This window comes from Ursus arctos, unplaced genomic scaffold (assembly GCF_023065955.2).
Source record: "Ursus arctos isolate Adak ecotype North America unplaced genomic scaffold, UrsArc2.0 scaffold_2, whole genome shotgun sequence".
In the NCBI taxonomy this organism is placed as follows: domain Eukaryota; kingdom Metazoa; phylum Chordata; class Mammalia; order Carnivora; family Ursidae; genus Ursus; species Ursus arctos.
The window spans coordinates 37038564-37055074 of NW_026622874.1; the positions used below are offsets into that span (position 1 = coordinate 37038564).

General features: G+C 44.5%; 1 long non-coding RNA gene across 13 annotated transcripts in view; it reads right to left on the reverse strand.

The window, feature by feature from the left end:
* Window positions 1-901: 901 nt before the first annotated feature.
* Window positions 902-16511, reverse strand: part of LOC113242575 (uncharacterized) — a 28303-nt gene continuing 12693 nt past the window's right edge. For 3 of the 13 annotated variants that reach the window (XR_008960356.1, XR_007191351.2, XR_007191350.2), the window contains 3 exons: window positions 13105-13566; window positions 11842-11984; window positions 6883-7909 (listed from right to left, as the gene is read on the reverse strand). This is a non-coding gene — a long non-coding RNA (uncharacterized LOC113242575). Of the gene's footprint in view, window positions 1170-1837; window positions 1886-3250; window positions 3427-3812; window positions 4131-6882; window positions 7910-11841; window positions 11985-13104; window positions 13567-16511 lie in introns of those variants that run through there. The other 10 variants (XR_007191352.2, XR_008960353.1, XR_006407954.3 and 7 more) reach the window with 8 other exon arrangements.

Below are 16511 nucleotides of genomic sequence, written 5' to 3' on the forward strand. Positions count from 1 at the left end.
CCCAGCAATTTCACTCCTAGGCACATATGCCCAGAAGAACTGAAAACTGGTTTTTAATGAACACCTTGTACATGAACGTTCAGAGCAGCATGACACACAACAGCCCAAAGGTGGAAACGGTTCAAAAGTCCATTACCCAGCCGTGAAAGGAACAAAGCGTTGCCGCCTGGTACAACATGGCGGAACCTTGAAAACATGGCGCCGAGTGAAGCAGCTGGACACGAAAGGCCACCTACTGTGTGATCGCATGTGTGTGAAATGCCCAGAACAGGAAAATCTATAGAGACGGGAAGCAGGGGCTGTGGGAAGGAGAGAGTGGGGGTACAGGGGGCCTTTGGGGGTGATGAAAATGCTCTGGAATGAGAGAATGGCAGTGGTCACATAGCATTGTGAATGTACTAAATGCCCATGACTTGTACACTTGAAAATGGTTAAACTGAGGGATGCCTGGGTGGCTCTGTTGGTCAGTTGTCAGACTCTTTTTTTTTTTTTTAAGATTTTTATTTATTTATTTGACAGAGAGAGACAGCGAGAGAGGGAACACAGCAGGGGGAGTGGGAGAGGGAGAAGCAGGCTCCTAGCAGAGGACCCTGATGTGGGGCTCGATCCCAGAACGCCGGGATCACGCCCTGAGCCGAAGGCAGACGCTTAACGACTGCGCCACCCAGGCGCCCCAGTTGTCAGAATCTTGATTTCGCCTCAGGTCATGATCTCAGGGTCCTGAGATCAAGCCCCTCCTTGGACTCCCAGCTCAGTGCTCATGAGCACTCTCTCTCAAATAAATAAATCTTTAAAAATAAAATAAAATAAAATAAAATAAAATAAAATAAAGTAAAATAAAATAATAAAATGGTTAAATTGAGGGGCACCTGGCTGATTTGGTCACAGGAGTACGTGACTCTTTTTTTTTTTTTTTTTAAAGATTTTATTTATTTATTTGACAGAGAGAGACAGCCAGCGAGAGAGGGAACACAAGCAGGGGGAGTGGGAGAGGAAGAAGCAGGCTCCCAGCAGAGGAGCCTGATGTGGGGCTCGATCCCAGAACTCCGGGATCACTCCCTGAGCCGAAGGCAGACGCCTAACCGCTGTGCCACCCAGGCGCCCCAGGAGTACGTGGCTCTTGATCTCAGGGTTGTTAATCCCAGTCCCACACTGGATGTAGAGAATACCTAAATAAATAAAACGTAAGAAAAAATAATTTAAAAAAACAAAATGGTTATACAGATGAATTTTGTCATAGACATTGTGCCACAGTTTTTTAAAGAGAAGCTGACTGGGCTGTGAGATCCTGAGAACGTGGGTTCCTGAAGCGGCCGCTCTCGGGCAGCACCAGCACCAGGCCCCCCTTCCTAACGCACCCGCCTGTGGCTCTTCTTCCTGCAAGCAGCAGTACTTCCTCCCCAGCTGGCTTTCTCTTTTTGTTTTTTTTTCCAAGAACTCTCTAATGAGGTTTTTAGTCTTCAATATTTAACTGCTTTCATCACACTGAAAAGACTCTTTTCCTGATACTTTATGTGAAGGAACTAAAGACAAACTACTCTTTGCTCATAAAAATAAGTCATTGTTCCATCCAACCAGAAATGTTTTAGCTCTGTTTTTAAGTGGAAGCTTGTAACAGGGTCCACGCCAAAGAAGCTTCAGGTAAAAAACCATTTGACGGCTTAACGATTTACCGTTAAGCCAGCTGGGGTGACCAGCTCTCCGGAATGGGAGTTGTGGGAATGGCGGTAGGAGAGGGATGGCTCTCTGTATGCGTAGCCCATCGCCAAAATCAACACAGAGCTTCCCCACTTTCAATGTCAGGGCGCCTTCACATGTGCGTGTTGTAAATACTTACGTCATTACAATTGTGCACGACCAGGAATAGAAACATCTCATTTCTTGTCTGTGGAAAATATGGAAAATTCTTTTACACACACACATACACACAAACATTCAATTTTAGATTTCCTATAGATTTCTGAGTCAAAAACAACATCTAAGACTGCTATTTTAAAACCGAATTACAGAAATTTTTATGACAGGAAACTATCCTAACAATGACACCTTATTTCCTGAAAACTACTAGAAAATTCCACATATTTCCATGCTGACTTTACCAGAGCTCAAAGGCTACAATTCCCATATCTTAGTCACACAAATGTGTATTGCATATGTCATTTGAAACTAAGCATGCTTTACATTCCGAGGTCTCGCTCAGTGTTTAAGAAACCTATAAGGTTGGGGCAAACTGAAATATGTAAAAAATATTAACATTTGAAAAAGGTTCAGCTTTTGATTTTAACTGGGACATCACTGTTGAATAATTGAAAGGCTCTCAAAAACCATTTAATCTAATTTTGTATTATTTATTTCAACATCCCTTCTAACAAAGTTTGTCTAATATCTGGATACATGGTGCTATCCGTTTTTTCTTCCTAGCTTAGAAATAGCAGTAAAAGGACACAAAAGACAGACTTTTCTGTAGTCACTGAAGCGTTGGGATTGTTTAAACTGAACTGGAAAGAAAAAAGCAAGGCCTAAGGCATTGTTACCCAAACAAGTTCCCCAGAACACCTGTCTGATGAGGTGGTCATTGGCATGTGGCCCAAGTCTAGTCATTACTTCGTACAATATCCCCCCTTGGAGAGTCACAGAAGTCTACTGTCAAGAATCCTGCTCCACTTTGTTTAACTCGACATTCCCCGTCCTTATTTGACCACTCCTTTTTCCTAGTAACATGATTAACATTCCACAGACACCTCAGGCCTTGCTGGTCTGGTCAGTTCTGTTAAATTTATGGCCCCTGATATTCTGGACAATCGTGGTTTGAGTCAAGAAATAGCCTGGTGTATCGAGATGTTTGAATTTTGCAAAGTAATGCGATCCCCACACCAGCAGAAATCACATTTATCAGTTCTTTTGTCCTTCATCCACTTTCTGGTCTGTTAGGATTCTCAAGTCCCTTTGGTAGAAAATGATCAGTCTGAGATGCAGGGCGCATGGTTTGACCTGAGGGAGTTACCGAAAATGCCATGACAAAAAAAGGGGGGCTCCTGGGTGGCACAGCGGTTAGGCGTCTGCCTTCGGCTCAGGGCGTGATCCCGGCGTTATGGGATCGAGCCCCACATCAGGCTCCTCCGCGATAAGCCTGCTTCTTCCTCTCCCACTCCCCCTGCTTGTGTTCCCTCTCTCGCTGGCTGTCTCTCTCTCTGTCAAATAAATAAATAAAATCTTCAAAAAAAAAAAAAAAAAAAAGGAAGGCACCCACATTTTCTACGCACCCTGCTGTCCTGCCATATGCCAATATGCTTGTCCTGTTACCATAGCAGGTGAAGGCTTGAGCTCTGGGATCAGACTGGCTGGGTTCAAATTTCAAGCTCCGCTGTTTTACAGCGATGCCACCTTGGGTGAATTGCCTCCCATCTCCAACCCTCAGTTTTTCATCTATAAAACGGAAGAACAATAAAAGTACCAACCTCTTAAAGAAAAGGTAAAAAATGACAATGCATATGCAAAAGCACTAAGAATTCTTGTTCTGCGCTTAATAAATATCGACTGTGATTATTTCTCATTTCTCTGACCCTCCTCCTTAACCATGTAGTTTTACTAGCTGGGACAGAGCAGAGGAAAATGAAAGCGTGGTGGAAAAGGATAAAGGGCATCTGTGAATATTTTCCACGTGCTTACAATAGGAGCAGGAGAAGACGGAGTTGCAAATGCAGAGACGAGAGCTCCTGAGCCTCGCAAAGCAACAGGCGAGTCCCAAACTGAAAAGGATTAGAAAACCCTGATCTAAGGACCAGGTGTCCATCTAGGAGAGCCTGCCTGACCTCAGTGCCTACTGCCTTCAATTCCGCTTGTGCCAGACGCTTGGGTTCCAGCCCGCTCAGGGCCACGTGGTTTCTTCCCATTTGACAGCCGCCATCTGCCACCGTAACAGCGCGGTAAGAGCTGAGGGAGTAACACAAATTCAGTCACCAGCACTGGGGCCAGTGCTCTGGACACACCCATGAATATCTGTTGAAGAAGTAAATGTGTGCGTGAAAGGTACACACGCACGTGAATAACTGAGGGTAAAGAGGCAGAGAGGCTATCAGGATCCGAGCGATTTCCGTTCATCCTTTAGGACAGGGCTGGGCACACTTCCCCTGTAAAGAGCCAGACAGTAAGTATGTTAGGCGTTACAGTCTACCTGAACTCTCCTGCAACTACTCAGCTCTGCAGGGTAATCTGAAAGCAGCCGTAAGATAATGTGTCAATGCGTGGATGCGGTGTGTTCTGATCAAACTTTATATTCATATACGGAAATCTGAAGTGTGTATAATTTGCATGTCACAAAGTATTCTTCTTTTGATTTTTCAACCATCCAAAAAACATAAACATCATTCTTGGTTCACAAATCCTCTAAAAACCGGCGACAGCCGGATTTGACCCTTGAGCTAGTCTGACAACCCCAGCTTTAGGAAATGTGAGAGACAAGTAGATGAGGAAGTAGGGAGACAACAAAATAGGTCTTGAGTAGCTACTGTTTGACAGAGACTATGCCAAGTGCTGCTGAGACGGCAGGGAAGGGAAACGAGCAAAATCCCTGCCCTTAGGAAGCACACGTTCTAAGCGAGGGATCCACATTATAAACAAGACATCTCAGGTTGGGTACTTGGTAGAGAGGAAATGAACAGGGTAATGAAATAGACCATGTCAGCGGGGCAAAGACAACCCTTTTTATCTTTGTGTTAGTTTCCTGTAGCTGCCATGATGCAATGCCACAAATCAAGCAGCTTAAAACACCAGAAATTTTATTCTTTCATAGTTCTGGGGGCCGGAAGTCCAAAATTAAGGTGTCGGCAGGCAGCACTTTCTACAGAAGCTTCAGGGGAGCAGCCGTTCTTTGTCTCTTTCCCCTCTGCTGGCTGTCAGCATTCCTTGGCATTTCTTGCCTAGTGACTGCTTCAGTCCAATCCTGCCTCAATGGGCACATAGCCTCCTTGTCTACGTTCTCCTGTCTCCTATCTCCCTCTGCCAAAGGCACTTGTCACTGAATTGAGGGCCCACCTGAATCATCTCCTCATCTCAAGATCCTTCACTTAACTGTATCAGCAAAGACCCTTTTTCCAAGTAAGGTAACATTTTGCAGGTTCGGATAATTGCTGAATTATCTTTTCTTGGCTACCTGAAGTCACGGTCTGCCAAACAAATAAATGTGGACGTAACAATCTGCTGGAAAAGCACCATTCTGTAGCCACCAGTGAAACAATGGACTCAGGCTAAAACCACCGGGTGAAAGGCCACTGGAAGAAAGGAGAGTCACACAGACTCTGTGTATCTTCCAACAGCTTACTTATTCATTACAAAGGGGACAAGTACCTTTGCAGCAAAGAAACTTGATGAAATCCTTCTAAACCAAGTGATCAGGCCTTGCACTGACGTCATCTGTAGCAGTCTATTGAGAGGACCCAACCTCACCTGCATAGTTTCTCAACAGAAATGTATGAGCTGAATCTACTCGTAAGGAAACAAAGCCAAATTGAGGGACATTCTGCAGATCCTGGATTCTGCAGATCCGGATTTGCCAAGATAAGTTGACTGATTCTACTGACCGTAACCTCGTAAGGGACAATATCAGTATCTTACTCATCTGCCAATCCCCGGCACCAAGAATGGGATACTAGTGAAATAATGTAATTTAAAGTATGTACAACAGATACTATTGAACTGCTTAAAATACCATAAAAGATTCATTAACAACTTGAAAATATGATCACAATATATTAAATGAGAAAAGCAGGGGCGCCTGCCTGGCTCAGTCTGAAGAGGATGCAACTCTTGATCTTAGGGTCATAAGTTCGAGCCCCATGTTGGATGTAGAGATTATTTAACCAAATAATTATTATTTTTTTAAAGATAAATGAAAAAAAAAGCAGTTCATAAAAGCATGATCATTTGTGGTACTTTTCAGGAAAAAAGTGAAAGAATTTTCTTAAAAATGTTAATAGTAGTCATCCCTGGGTGGGAGGGTTATCACTAGTTTTTTTTTTCTTTTTGTACAATTATACATTTTACACATTTTCTAGAGTATGCATTGCCTTGTAATAATGATGTCCACTCACTGATGACACTGGTCTATTCTAAGAAGTAAATGATGTGGCCACTACCCCCCTCCAAACTTAATTAAAACATTCTCATACTTAAACCATGTGCTAACATTTTATAAAACATTTTTCTTAAGTATGAGTCCCCCCAACCAGACCACCTGTGTATTTTCAAAATGCAAAATGCCATGGCACCACTAAGACCTAATGAATAACAATCTCCAGGGGTAGGGGTGCCTGGGTGGCTCAGTGGTTAAGCATACAACTCTTGATTTTGGCTCACGCTCTCAGGGTCATGGGATCAAGTCCTGTGTCAGGCTCCACGCTCAGCGTGAAGTCTGCTTGTCTCTCTCCCTCTGCTCTTCTCTCAGCTCGCGCCCTCTCTCTCAAATAAATAAATAAATACAATCTTTAAAAAAAAAAATCTCCAGGAATAATACCTGGGTAGATGTCCTTGATAAAAATTCTGGAGTTGCTTGCTAGCTTTGTCACTGCTACATTAAGAACCAATGTTTTGGGGGCGCCTGGGTGGCACAGCGGTTAAGCGTCTGCTTTCGGCTCAGGGCGTGATCCCGGCGTTGTAGGATCGAGCCCCACATCAGGCTCCTCTGCTATGAACCTGCTTCTTCCTCTCCCACTCCCCCTGCTTGTGTTCCCTCTCTCGCTGGCTGTCTCTATCTCTGTCAAATAAATAAATAAAATCTTTAAAAAAAAAAAAAGAACCAATGTTTTGGGTGTTATATGTAAGTGATGAATCACTAAATTCTACTCCTGAGACCAAAAAAAAAAAAAAAGAAGAAAAAACCTCGGCTTCACTGCATAACAGGTAAGATTTTATTAGCACGTGTCTCTGAAACTGTACTTAGTATCTCTCTCCCCAACACCAACTTCGGACTTCTGGAGGCAGGGAATTTTGTTTGACTCTTCTTCCTCTTGCAATGACTGACGGATAAGCGGTGCCTTCTCAGTGTTAGTGGGCTGGATGGATGCTTGTATGCAAGAATAATAAACACCATTCACCTTACTCCTCATTTCCTCCATTGTTTTGTAGCCCAAATCCAGCTTGCTCGCCTGGAAGATACAGGCGTACCTCAGAGACACCGCAGTTTGGGTCGAGAGCCCTGCAATAAAGCTAATATTACAAATAAAGTGAGTCAAATATATATTTTTTGCTTCCAACATGTAAAAGCCATGTGCACCCCATACGGTGCTCTATTAATTAGGCAACAGCCTTATGTCTAAAAAATGTACAGCCTTGATTAAAAAACACTTAACTAAACAGTGTTCACCGTTGGCTGAGCTTTTGGACAGTCATCATGTTTTCGGTGGTGGGGGGTCTCACCTCAGTGTGGATGGCTGCTGACTGATCTGGGTGGGGGCTACTGAAGGTGGGGTGGCCGTGGCAATTTCTTAAAATAAGACAATAAAGTCTGCCACGTGGTTCGACTCCGCCACTCATGATGATTTCTCTGTGTAGCACGTGAGGCTGTTTGACTGCATTTCCCCCCCAGTAACACTTCTTTCAAAACTGGAGTCCATCCCCTCAAGCCCCGTTGCTGCTTTCTCAACTAAGTCCATGTAAATTCTAAATCGTTTGCTGTCATTTCAACAATCTTCAGGGCATCTTCACCAGGAGTAGATTCCATCTCAAAAAACTACTTTCTTTGCTCATTCTTAAGAAACAACCCCTCATCCGTTCATGTCTTATCGTGACATCAGAACAATTCAGTCACATCTTCCGGCTCCACTGCTAATTCCAGTTCTCGTGCTAATTTTCACATCTGCAGTTACTTCTCCCACTGAAGTCCAGAACCTTCAATTTGTAAAAAACACAATACCTGCAAAACACAACCAAGCAAAGGACAGTAAGACGAAGTGTGCCTGTAGTCATGTTAGGCAGCTAGAGCTGTAACCTGACCAAAAAAGAAAACAACTTTAGAAATTGAAATAATTCTAGTAGGTAGATTTTCTGCATGGAAATGACAACGAGGCATAAAGATATGGAGTGGCTTCATGCACAAGATATTTCTAAAATGCAAACCAAACTTTCCATAGCTTTTTATCCATACCAGGCACTAGTCCAATAATGTCAGGCTTTTGGCCATCATCTTTAATTAATTCAACTCTACATTGAATTCAATATTCTTCAATAACTCCCTTTTCCAAAAATGCATTTGAGGTATTGATGTTAACATTTTATTAATAGCTCTGCACTATTTGCACTCCGTATAACATTAATATCAAGGATCCAAAAATAAAATGAACTGGAACTCAATTTTTCCTAGGCACACTTCGACCCTATTTGCCAAATAAATACAGTCCATACATATGTGTATCTATGTGGCCACTAATTTATCCAACAACCCAGATTTTTATCAAGTGCTCAGTAGCTATCAGATACTGTGGAATTGATATATTCGGGGACCCGGGAGGTGTTTGTAAAAATGACCACAAATTCCCCTCCTACGCCCATACCCTTGCAGTGCGATATCACACTTGCCATCAAAAGGTAAAATCTATGTCCCCAGCCCTTGCGTCGGAGTTGGTCCTGTGACTTCTGGGAAAAAAATGTGATGCAAGCAGTGGCTTTCATTCCCGTGTGAGGGTTTCCTCTCCTGCTGGATTTGGGGCCCTCACACCACCCTGTGGATGCGCCTGAGCTCATCTGCGGGAGAAGAAACATGGAGACACACCCAGCTCCCTGGCCAACCGCCAGACAAATCAGCAGGGCCTTCCTGCTTCTTTGGCCACCATCTCAGCCATCGGCGGCCTCTAGACATGCGGCGAGGCCAGAAGAAATCAGCTGAGCTGCCCAGACCAGAATCGCCTGACCACAGAATCACGAACTAAACATATGGTGGTTTTAAGCCACTAAATTGGGGGTGGGGAAGCTTTATTAGCAAAAGCTAACTGACTAAAACAGGCAATAGTTTTCCAGTTCAAAACACTATCGTCTAACGAATTCTTATTCAGGGACTTTCGCGAGACATTCTTATAAAGTCAAATCTGCAAAGCCTCAGTTCTCTTTGCCTTGTATGACAGAACCATTATTGGAGGTCCAGAAAGTGCGCTGAGGCTTGGGGGAAACACCAGTTTATTCAGCAAACGTTTACTGAGCATCTATGGAGCCTCTGGGAAGACAAAGACGATTAAATAACTCAGCCTCTGCTCCCAAAATTCTTACTCAAGCAAATGGAAAAATACAATAGTAATCAGAGGATTAGAATAAAATCTGATAATAATCTCTGTGAAGGAGTCAGGCATGCTAGAGGCGGTGGGGAGGGTGAGTAAAGAGAAGGGATCGAAGGCCTTCTGCTCCTACCACCAAAGCCAGATCTTGAGAGATAAAAGGAATCAGCCAGGAGAAGTGGGGGATGGGAGTTGACAGGGTCAAGGAGAAAGGACGGAGCCAGGCTCCCATTCGTTATGACTTCAAGTAATTCCCTGGAATTGGAATCCAGAGCACAAAAATGGGAAAGCAGCAGACAAGAGTGGCGCTGAAGAGGGAAGGGTGATGGCAACCCATGCAGTGAGAGGTCATGCTAAGAAATTTGAGTTTTATTTTGAAGGTAAAGGGGAGCCACTGAAAATTTTTAAGGTGGGGAGATGACATGGTAAGTTTGCTCAACTTGCCAGGAACGAGAACAGCAAGAGGGAAGTCAACGGGAGGCAGGGAGACCAAGGAGTAAGTTGCACTAAATGTCTTGAAGTCATCTCTGTGTGGTTGGGAGGATACAGTGATCAGCATTGAATTCGTGCATCAAACCAGGGTGGGGTGATTAGGGATAGGTAAGAGAAGATAACTGTCAAGGGTGGATTAGGGATTTACTAATGCAATGGGGGAACTGGTTTGAAGATAAGGGTTGGAAGCTGAGCTGGTTTTTTTTTTCTTAAGGTTTTTTATTTGCGAGAGAGAGGGCATGCCTGCATGTGTGCCAGTGGGGAGAGGGGCAGAGCGAGAGAACCTTAAAGCAGACTCCCTGCTGGGCATGGAGCCCCATGGGACAATCGATCCCATGACCCACGAGATCATGACCTGAGTCAAAACCAAGAGACATCAACTGACTGAGCCACCCAGACGCCCCAGAAGCTGAGTTTTGACATATTGAGTCTGGGGCATCCGTGGGAACCCCGAATGGAAATGTGCACCAGGAATGTGCTGCTCGGGAGCTCAGCAGAGACCTGGGGGCTGAAGGTGAAGACTTCAGGTGATGGACGTAGAAACATTCCCCAAGAACCTTTGGGGCTATGCCCTCGGGAAAGTAATTTTCCTCTCTGGTTTCCCTGTCTGTGAAATGAGGATATTAGTCATTATGGGACAGGGTTGTGGTGAAAATTACACGTCATAATGTTAAACGCAATGCTTGGTACATGATAGGCATTCGACACATGCTTATTGGGAATGAGAATCAAGAGGGGAATGTATTCAGTGAGGAAAGGCCCAGGAGGGGTGGGGCTGCGGGGAACTCCAGTATTTAAGAAACAGGCTTAGGAGCAAAGGATACTGAAAGAAAAAAATAAGCAGAAGAAAGTTAGATAACCATTCAGAAAGCTGCTTACTAACAGAAGCCTACTATCTCCCAAAGAAGGTCATACACATTGACCAATAATTCCTCCTCTGTGTATCTATCCTAAGGAAATAATAATTTTTTTAAAAAATTAAGAACAATAAGAGGCGCCTGGGTGGCTCACTCGGTTAAGCGTCTGCCTTCGAGTCAGGTCATGATCCCAGCTTCCTGGGATGGAGCTCTGCATCCGGCTCCCTGCCTGTGGGGCGTCTGCTTCTCCCTCTCCCACTGACCCTTCGCTCCTGCTCTCTCTCTCTCTCAAATAAATAAATAAAATCTTTTAAAAAATTAAGAACAATATTTGTATGAAATGTTTATTATGCTTTAAATGAACATAAACATGGAGAAGAGTTCTAAAAACTGGTAAATTTACAGGACTTATTTTATAACAAGGGTGGTGGGTCTGAGTTGGGACAGTGATGATGAATGAGGATGTGCAGAAACTAGAATAAAACATACCAACAATTAGCAGAGATCAAGTTCTATGAGAATTTCTGATTTTTGTTATTCCTTAATTCATTACAGTGAGTATGTATTAATCATACCCCAAAACCCTTACCTAAAAAAAATAACTAAATAAAAGGAATTACAGATATTTTACTGGGGGGAGGAGGGGTGGGAGAATCCTCACCTTGCTTCCAATGTCACTCAAAATACGACCTCTGCCTTTCTGTGATTGTTTCTAATGATTCTGATGATTCCTCGTCATGTAACCTTCCTCCTGCCAAACTCAGCTTGTCGGATTGTTTGAGTTTTCCTACTTCCTACCCTCCTTCCCTTTCTCAGACTTTTCCGTCTGCTGGAATGCTGCCTCCCAGAGACTAATACCTGACCTCTAACTAGACAGGCCTGTCTATCAAAACATACCTATCCTACCAACCCCACCGGCCCCTCTGACCCACCTGGATCTTATCTCTAATCTCTCTTTCTAGTCAGTGACTATGGCTTTGTGCTTCCTTCAAGGCATTACTATTTCATTTCATGCCCAAAATACTCACCCTAAGGTCATTCTATGGACAAACTTGGTGGGGGATGGAGGGAGATCTCCAAATACTCTAAAATCATTGCAAAACTGCGTGTGTGTGCACATACGTGCTTTGTTTTTTTTTTTTTTTTTGAGAGAGAGAAGACTCATAACTTCCATCAGATTCTCAAACTTTCCATCAGCCAAAAGACAGTAAGAAACACCATTCAATTCTCACTTGGTTCTTTTGTCCCACCAGCTGGAGGAACCTCCAGGATTTATCCAGCTTGCTGCTTCCTCGGTGCCTGGAAAAGAGCCTTGCACAAAACAGGCATTTGGTTGTTGAATTCAACTGAAAGCAGTCAACCCGGATGTTGGCATCTACCAAGTGGAAAGGGGAGAGTTTTAAAAAGAAAGGAGAAAACAAAAAACAGAAAACAAACCCTTACCTCCTCCAACGTAAAGATTCTATCACAGCCCACGTAAGAGCAAAAGTGAAAGTGAAATCATTGTATTTTCTTTAAGACCGAGGGCCCAGCCTGCCAGCAAGGCTAGGATTAGGGGATCAGACGAGGTCGTGCACAGTCCTCAGTCTGCCCCTGACTCACTTCTATTTTGAGTCATAATTCTCTCAAACTCACTATACCTCATTTCCTATTTATGCAACTCGGGAAAACAGTTCTTGCCCCTTATGTACCCAATGAGGAGGTCGTCAGGAAAACAGATGACACACAGAATGCTTTCTGAACTCTTCATTCGCAGTCTCCACAAATCTTTTCATCAGCGAGCCTGTGGCCGCCAAGGCCCGCTCAGCTGTAGTGCTTGTTTTGATGTCCCGATGCTTTCTTTCAGGTCTAAAATATTTCCAAATGTGCCCAAGTTTAACTTCGACGGTAAGAAAAACCTTGGGCTGGAATGCGCTCTGACCACACTCCAGAGCAGCATTTCTCAATTTTTAACCCATATTCCCATTTGATAAGCATTAGAAATCTCGCTCCCTCTTTAAACTTTGTATCATGAAAACAAGGGTTGACTCCCCCCCGCCCCCGTTTTCAAAGTCCACACTTCTGTAATAAATACGACCAGCAATAAAAAGGAATGAACCATTGATTTGTAACAGCACGGATGAACCCCAAAAGCGTGACGCTGAATGAAAGAAGCTAGATCGAAAAGAGTACGTCGTGTATGATTCTATTCACATGAAAGTCTGGAAAAGCCCATGACTCTCCATGACAGATGAGCAGGGGGGTGGGGGCAGGGCAGGAGGGGCTCTAGCAAACTTTAAGGCGAAGGGGTGACAGAGATATTCCCTCTCTTGCCTGTGACGTTTTCACAACGTATGCACACGTCAAAACGTACCACGTATCTGCATTTATTGTATGTGAAGGATACACCACGAAATTCCAGTTTTGCAAACTGTATTATACCACGGAATTCTTTTCAAGGACCTTGAATCTTGTCCACCCTGTCCCCCAAAAAACTGTTCCCAAAGTGAGCTTACCGACCATGCAGACTGTCGCTGATTCATTTTTGAACCCCCAGGGCTCAGCACAGCAAGGAAGCTTTTCACACTCGGTACTCCTTGCTTCCACAGAGGCCTGGTGGCTTCGGGGTCCCGTGCTCGTTCAGGTCCCTCCCGGCAAGTGACCTCCTGCTTCTCTCTCCTCCTCTTCAGGCTTCATTCCAGATGCAGCTCAGGAATCTCCGAAGCGGAGTCAATCCCCTCCTTGGGTTCCTGTAGCTGCTGGGTGTATCTCTAGCTGCCATTCACCACCTTGGACTGATGTTTATCTGTTTAGGCTTCGCAGCTCCCCCCGAAACTGTACAGTTAACGGGGTTCTCAACGATGTTTGGTACCTCGGCCACCTTTGGCAGCCTTGTGAATCCTTCTCAGAATAAGGTAAGATACGCAGGCATATGCCGTCCACGATATTATGAAATACGGGCGGCCAACCAGCAAAACCTGTATTTGATGGAAGAACACATGTGCCTTTTTACTGGGGTGTGAAATGACGATATCCAGTGGCAGGCCGAACAACGGCCGTTATTTCAAAGTACTGACATGTAGACGCAATATTTCAAGAGAGCGGCACACAGCTGTGATAGGAGATACAATATGAAAATACGCGTGCGCCTGGTGACAGTCGCAGGTGCGGCTGATACCTCTGTGCTTCCCATCACCATTTCTAAGGGAAATGCTGCATGGCGGTTAGAGGTTACTGAAAATGTGATCTTTTCTCCATTCAAGTTCCCAAAGCCCCTGAATTCCACCCAAGGACACGGATCCATGGACACCTGGAAAGAACGGCTCTTTAGCGAGGCTGGGGGCCATTTATCTTTGTGTTCTCAGTGCTCTTATCACACGGGGGTGGGGTAACAGCCACGAAACACGGTAATGATCACAATGGCAATATTAAGTATGAGATCAAAAACAGAGATAATTTCTCCCGCTAATACCTGTTACCATTACGAGTAGTAGGTTTCCACCAAACTATATCCTGGAAAATCGTTCACTGAGTGCCAGGGAATTTCAGGTACATCTACCTGGAATCACATGGGCCTTTGGCCCCCTTCTAACAGATTCCTCAGTTCTCCAAGCATTAACATTAAGCCATCTAAAGAGAATATATAAAGATCAAGGAGGTTTAGAGCAGAAAGTCAGCCCCCACCCCCCACCATGACCTCACTGTGTCCGTGTCCGCTGTGACCTTCACAGGGACGGTGTCGCTCTAGATACATGAGGAATGTAAGAAATTCTCTTGGCTCAGTCTTTTTCTTCCCTTTGCAGCAGCAAATAATGCAAGATGCATTGTCCCCACCTTGCCTCTCTCTTAATATTACTAAATACTTCCTTTCTTCTCTTTTTACTGTTGCAGTTATTGCTGCGAGCATTTCGTAAGGGTGTAAAAATAATGAAACAGGTTCAAGTGAACTGGTGAGACAATGAAGCGCCCAGTGGGGAAAAACCCTGTTCACTGTGAATTTTCACCTGACCCTCTTGGGTCTGATGCCACATATTCCACCATGAATTCTGGGGCCCAGCTGGTGCACGCCGGCTTAGGCCATACACAGAAAAGGAAAAGGCATCTCCTCGCCTCCCACCCTGTGACCCATTTCCTCCAGCATTGAAGGAGGATAGGTTTCTTAACTTCAGCAGAGTTCACAGGAATGAAGGTGAGTTAAACATTCTTACCTTAAAACCTCTTTTTTCACTCCCACCCAAGATATTTGGAAGCCACTCTTTTCCCAAATCAGTCAAATTCAAAAGAATATTGAGCAAGCCTGTCGATCCACACCCACCCCCTACCCCTTCGAGGCCTAAACACCTGCAACATTAGACATGAGATAAGTGGTTTAGGACACCGAGTATCTCAAGATAGGGGCTCGCGGCCTGAGCGAGGACTTGGTGAGGTCCCACAGAGCCACCAAGTGAGGACATGCCCAGCTCGCTGCAGGAGAGAGGCACCACGCTGAGGTAAGCCAGGAGCCGTCCCCTGACCTCCTGGGGCCTCAGCCACAGTGGCCTGATGTGCAGGACACTCTCTCCAGTCTTAACTCTCTGACTCCCCAGCTTCTTACCTTTTGTCCCCAAACATGCCCCAACTGATTGCATTTTAGAGTAGTAACAAGCACCTTTACACCACTTCTCCCCAGAGTTAGCAAACCGCTGCCCCATTATCTCTGTGTTCCGACCAAGAGCAGTCCGCAGTCGTGTCCTCACTTCCTCCCTCTTGCTCTCTCCCTTCTCTAGCCTCCCTCAACTCTGCTTCCAGCCACCAGCCTCCGTGCTGCACTGCAGTTCCTTTATTCAAAAGGAGGGTGCCAAAGTCAATGACCTCACAATCGCCAGCTGGATCCAGCGGATGGCTCTGCGTCCTTCACTGGCCCAGTCCAGGCGATGCCTGCCACTCCTTCCACCTGGAAACAGTCCTCTCTGTTCTCCTCCTACCGCTTAGTTTTGCCTCCATTTTTCCTTAAATGTTGGTGTTCCTAATTTCTCTCCTGTAGTCCTGTGGTCTTAAGCTAACCATTCTCCTTAGCAGATCTCATGGACCGGGCTGAAACTTTTTTGCTCATGAATCCCCTAAAATAAAATCTAAATACCCCTGTGCAAGGTCCAATTTGACATTCAAATTTTAACCCAAGTTCAAAAGGTTGCAAAGAATGCGGTTCATGGTGTTCTGTGTACACACGGCATCTTCAGTAACCGAAATGGCGCGTCATTCCTTTTCCTGCTTTAAGTCCTATTTCCATTCCATTTGCCCCACACAGATGTTTTTATTAGCTTTGCTGAAGTATCAATCACATATCATACAATCCAGCCACTGAAAGTGTACAATTTAATGGTTTTTGGCATAGTCACAGAGTTGTGCAATCATCACCACAATGCATTTTAAAACATTTTCATCACCCCGAAAAGAAACCTCATACCGATTGGCAATCACCCCCCATTCCCCGCTGCCCTACCGCAGCCCTAAGCAACCACTCATCGACTTTGTCTATAGGTTTGCTCGCTCTGGGCATTTCATACAAATGGACTCATACAATATGTGGTCTTTTGTGACTGGCTTCCTTCACTTAGCATAATGTTTTCAGGGTTCATTCATGTTGCAGCACGCGCCAGTACCCATTCCTTTTTATTATCCAGTAATATTCCCTTATCTGGATATGCTACCTTCTGTTTATTCATCAGGTGGTGGACATCTGGGCTGTTTCTCTTCATGGCTATGATGAACGAGGCTGCTATAAACATTCACATATAAATTTGTGTTACCCACAGATTTTAAACCCGATTTTTTATGTTTCTTCTTTTTCTTTCTTTTTTTTTTTAAAGATTCATTTATTTATTTATGGGAGAGAGAGACAGCATGCCAGTGAGTGGGGGGAGGAGCAGAGAGAGACAATATC